Raw genomic sequence first — 6,000 nt, forward strand, 5'->3', positions numbered from 1 at the left:
TTCAATAGATAAATTTCATCATGTACTCTGGGACACTGTTCTGTGTGCTGGGTGCATGGTACTGCACAAAACACAGTAAGTCTTTGCCTCCATTTTATATTCTGGTAGAGGTGAGGCATAAAAGTAAAGTGGAAAATGGCATGTTAGATGATCCAGGTTGTAAAGCTGTGAATGGGGAAAAAGCCAGATGTATTATAGCTAGCTCCCTGAGTCTGGGACAGGGTGGACATGGTAAAGCTAGAAAGGTACTTCAAAGCCCAATTTCCTAATCCAATCCAAGGAGCGTGGATCTGGCCCTGTAAGCAATGAGGAGCTGAGGTAAGCAAAGATTGAAGCAAGAAAGTACATGGCCATTGTTAGTGTTGCTGTTATTATTCAGGGAAAAATCAATGTGACAGCAAGGAAGACAATGGATTTGAGAAAGAGTGGAGGCAGGGAGACCAACTGGGAGAATTATGAAGCTATGTCGTTTCCCTGGAAATAAGAGCAGCAACAATCCAAACAGACAATGGGGTCATGGAGATAGAAAGGACAGTTTTACTTAATGAAGAGGAACTGATTATAAGTAGTGACTGATTTGGTGTCAGGGAGAGAGAGATAGAGGGGGTAAAGATGACTGGAGTTTTAACCTGGGCAGTGGAATGAGGTGGTCTTGTTAACTAAGAAAAAAGATAGGTTTATATTGCATTTGGAGATGCAGATAAGAAAATGAGTTCCCTACAGTAGTTCTCAAGAAAGGCCCAAGCTGGAGACTGGTTTGTCTATTCTTGTCACTTACTGGTAGCTGAGAGCACTGAATTGGATGTGTACAGAGGGGTAGAAGAGGAAGTTAGAGGACTCTCACAGGAGAGAAGTTAATTCATGACACACAATGGATGTCTTAGGGCATCAGGGCTTACCCTTCTTGTGGAACCCTATTTGTAAAAGGATGGACTGTGGTATATTTTCCAATTCAACTCAAGGCCAGTCATGGAGTCAAACCTGGCTTTCCAGAAATTATATATTGAGTATCACAGCATAGCATAAAATTCTCTCAAATTGTACTTGAGGTGTGGGGGGTCCAAACTGATAGGTGCTGTAAATGTAAAATATATGCCAAATTTTGAAGACATAGCAGAAGGAGGAGGCCAAATATCTTTTATAATTGTTCATATGAATAACATGTTGAAATGATTAAAGTTTGGATACAGTAAGTTAAATAAGTTGTTATTAAAATCGCCCACGTTTCCTTTTCTAAATGATGGTCCAGAAAATTGAAAATTGCATATGTGCTCATTGTATTTCTATTGGTTGATGCTAAAGAGAAGATAGATCTGAGGGGATAAGAAGGGAGACTGAGCTTAGCTCGGAGGCTATTTCCATAATTGAGGTAGGAGATGATGGTAGCTTGAAATAATGTGGTAGTAGTTAGGTTAGAGAAAAGCAGATAGCTTTGAAACACATGGTGGGAGAGAGGGGGATATCTGGAATTTATGGGAATGGGGGTTTATTGGATATAGGCCTCTCAAAAAAGAGAAGAGTCACAGATAATGCTCCTTTGCTAGCTGGTCACTACTGGGTTAAACATGAAGCCTTTTCACTATTGATTAAACCCGGGTAGGGGACTTCCCTGGTGTCACAGTGGTTAAGAATCCGCCTGCCAATGCAGGGGATACAGGTTCGAGCCCTGGTCCGGGAGGATCCCACATGCCGCGGAGCAACTAAGCCCGTGCACCACAACTACTGAGCCTGTGCTCTAGAGCCCGTGAGCCGCAACTACTGAGCCTGCGTGCCACAACTACTGAAGCCCGCTTGCCTAGAGCCCATGCTCCACAAGAGAAGCCACCACAGTAAGAAGCCCATGCACCGCAAAGAAGAATAGCCCCTGCTCATCGCAACTAGAGAAAGCCCGCGTGCAGCAACAAAGACCCAATGCAGCCATAAATAAATAAATAAATAAATAAATAAATAAATAAATAAATAAATAAAAAACCCAGGTAGGGGGCATGTTTGGGAGAGTAATGGGCAGTTTGTTGACCCTGATCTCCTAAGTTTGAGGGCCCTGTGGGACATCCAAAAGAAAAGATGCAGGAAGCAACTGGATATGTGTGTCTTCTAATACTGTATCAAAAAATAATAATACCATTATCATTTATTTAAAGCCTATCATATGCCAGGCATATCTCATTTAACCCTCACATGTATTCATGGATAAAAAAATATGCCAACATTTCCTTTATTTTTTAAAAAAAAAACATACTCTATACCCGTGGTTCACAGCCACCCTCTTTTCCTAATACATATTTTATTGTGCCCATTTTATATAATATAATTGGCCTTTACATATCATTTCAAAAATTTCAATATAATATCCTAACTGTATATAAGGGAGAAATGGCAGGAATGTAATCTCTAATACAACTTTATTTCTTTATTCTTAGATAAATGCTCTTTAACTATTACAGTTAAAGGTCAGAGTAGAAGATCTAATGAATATTTTGATACTTGCACCTCTATATAGATCACCAGGAATACGACAGCTACCAATGCAGGCTCATACCAGTGTGTCGTGTTGGGAACTCATGAACCACAAGTGGCATTGCCTCAAGGACATGATTTTCTGGAAAGGTGAACAAATCTTGGCAAGTTCCAAACAAAAGAAAACATTTTTCTTGATTTACATAGCAGTTGCCTTCCTAGAACAATTCAGTCTACAGTTAGTTCTGCTGTAACACTTGCTTTAAAATTTGTTCGAAAGCAATTGATAGGAACAATCTGAACATAATACATTTGCTTATGAGGACTTTTTCAGCGAGAAACACCAGGCAAATCCAGAGAAGTGCACTTTGCTGAATGAGCCATGTAGGAATACACACACGTACATGCTAACACACTAAACACCTACCAGCTACCTCGTTTCACCACACCTGCACACGTAGTGAATGGGGCTGTAATTTTCCGTCCAGTTTCACATAACCCTCCCTCCAAGACTTCACAATAACTCACAGATGGCGGCTCTTCTGTTGCCCACTTCTACTAGCAAACTTTAGGTATTTTTCCAGTAAAATATTTATTGTAGTTCTTGTGTATTTCTTAACCATTTACCATGTATAAAACTGTGCTACTATTTTTACTGGGATCCCACCTTTTTATTTATGTCACTCATGAAGTTTTTGAGTATCATGTCCCTAAACCCATTTTTCTCATAAGCCCTGTTGTTTTTATTGCATGATTTTGCATAGCACAGTGATTTTTAGAAACACACATCTTACTATAGCAGAAATGACTTATTAAAGATCTACCCCCCAATTTGTCTTTATAATAAAACAGGTTCTAGATTCATATAGATCTAAATAGATCTTTCATTTTCATGAGTGTCTCCTCTGGAGGGACATCAGAAAGTTGTACAAAACTGTCCTACACGTTGCTGGGACCCCAGTATCCCAGAACCCAGTCTACTAAGTGCCGGTAGCTCCCTGCAGTAATGACACCCTGCAACCATTGAAGTAATTGATAAGCCTTCATACAGTTTCCAAAATACCCTAGGTGTTTATGCGTGTGATACTGCCCCAATTGAGAACCACTGGTCTGTTTCACGCTGGGGGAAATAAAGATGAATAGAAATTCATCAGACAGAAATGTATTTATTTATTCTAAAAAGCTCATCCTCAATATCATGGAATCAAACATTTTGAGTTTTACGTGTGAAACAATTTTTCAAAGCAGTTGACAATTTCTGTAAGTCTATTCTGATTATAGTTGCTAACACACAAATTCACCCATAGTGTGTTAAGAAGACTACTACTATTTGAGTCAATTTAAAAATAACGATGCCAATAACTGCTTTTTTACAACTTTGTGGCTGCTATTACTAAGATGATGAAGTTCAAATCCAAGTAATTTAGACACTAAGATCACTTCTATATCTATTACATTAGTGTAGTCCATGCAGTCTCCCTATTACTATGTTTATTCAGTGTGATAACATAGATTTGTAAAATCTACAAGCAGGCAAACACCACTTTACATACACATTCAAAGATCTTCAAACTGACCTGTACCTAATAGATTCGTAAGAGTACTGCATTTCTTCATTGTTTTCACAAACCAAGCTGAATGCTCAAAGCTGCTCCCTATACATCTGTGCATTTTTGGTGTCACCAGTTGAGTTATCTGCGGTCGAATTTAATCCCAAACCAGTTTATTCAAGTTCTGTGGATTACTGAAGTTACATAATTTAAATGTCCCATAAAACTATGTCGTACGAATGCGACAAGCATAGAGTACTTATGTCTATGATGACTAAGTTATATGCTTTAGAAAGACTTAATAAAGATGAGTCGCTAAAAATTTCCATTGAATTATGTGTGGTTGATACAACTGTAAAAGATTCAAAAAATAAAATAAAAAATGATTCTTCCCTCCAACTGATTCTTGAATGTCTTTGAATTCTCATTCCTCTTTAAATAAATTAAAATTCGGATTTTAATTTATTGTGATTGGGTTTTATTTAAGCTACCTGGTTAGATTTCCAACAACAGACTCATACTCAAAAGAAAGACGGCACGCTATAGTATTGCTAAAAGATGGTAAGTGTATGAGCATTTTTAACTTTTAAGTTAAAAGGAAATATTTAAAGATGCAATTATGAAGTTTTTATGATTCTTTGACTTTTTAAAATTAATCAGTCAACTACTAGTTCTGGTTCCATTGTATAAGACAACTTACTGTGCATGGCATTTGTAGAATCTGGCATGTGAGAACCAAACCACAACAACCAATAATGGAGTATTCACAAATAGGGCAAATTATATAGATATAGATCATCACTTGTTTGTCTTTAAAACACTGAGAGTCCAGGATAAGTAAAAATAATATCTTTCATCTACCTTCCTGAACCAAAACCAAAAAAGCAAAGTCTAAGGAAAATTCCAAAATGAATCATTTTTAATTGCTTTCTCTTCTAACAACCTCTGTTTTCATATTAATCATCTTCTTTTTCCTGAGATGGACAGGAGAGATTAATTACCCTTAATTTAAAAATGCAAACATCACCACAGAAAACTTCTCTTCACATTCTTTATCCATGAGTGAGATCTCAGAATTAAAATATCTATTTTGAGGCCAACCGGTAACTATAAACACCGAAGTAAACAAAACCTGCCTGGTGGGGAAAAATGGCAAGAATGAGCAGGAACGGTATTTTAGAGTGCCAATTGCTTTCTTTCCAAACTTACACCAGGAAGACTTGCTGATTTTTTAGGTACATTATACACCATCCAATATTTTGGACATGCACGTGTTTAGGATAATCTATATCAGACCACATTCATTTCATTTTCATTTTCTGTAAAGTTCCAGGAAAAAAATTCTTTGTTTTCTTAGTCATTTTAAATAAGGTGTCAAAAATCTCTAAGGAATGTAGACTTTGGAAAGCACGGGATGTCCCAGAGCCAGCCCTTATACATCTCTCCATCCCACCTTTTTCCAGCAGAAGGGCAGTACTGCTTCCAGATTTGGGTGGACTCTGCACTGAGGGACACTCCTGAGAAGGTGGCTGGTAGAGCTGGAGTTGGAAGAAATGGTAATTAGGGGGTATTTATAAGATGCGAAACATTAGTCCTACTCCTTGAAGGAACAGTAACAAGCCATTATCCTTGACACTATCAAACAAGATTTCTTTATTAAATTGGGAACATGTGGGTTTTCAAGGCACAATTGTGCAACGTAGAACTCTTACTATGTCTCTGTGCATTTCTTTCTGACTCAAGGTTTAGAATTGGGGTGGCAATATGAAGCAGCCCTTGGAGGATGTCAACAGTCAAACTTGTCCTGTTTCTCAGCAGGCAGCACTGTGCAATATCAGCAAGTTCAAATGTGTGCTTTGCTACTTCCCAGCTATGTGGCCTTGGATAAGTTATGGGAGGCTAACTGCTGGAAAAAACAGCCCCCAAATTTCAGGGGCTGGACACACAAGCTGCCTGTTATAAACTCATGGAAAGTTTCCTAGATCAGCAGGTA

Source organism: Pseudorca crassidens, chromosome 13 (assembly GCF_039906515.1).
Source record: "Pseudorca crassidens isolate mPseCra1 chromosome 13, mPseCra1.hap1, whole genome shotgun sequence".
NCBI classification, from domain to species: Eukaryota; Metazoa; Chordata; class Mammalia; order Artiodactyla; family Delphinidae; genus Pseudorca; species Pseudorca crassidens.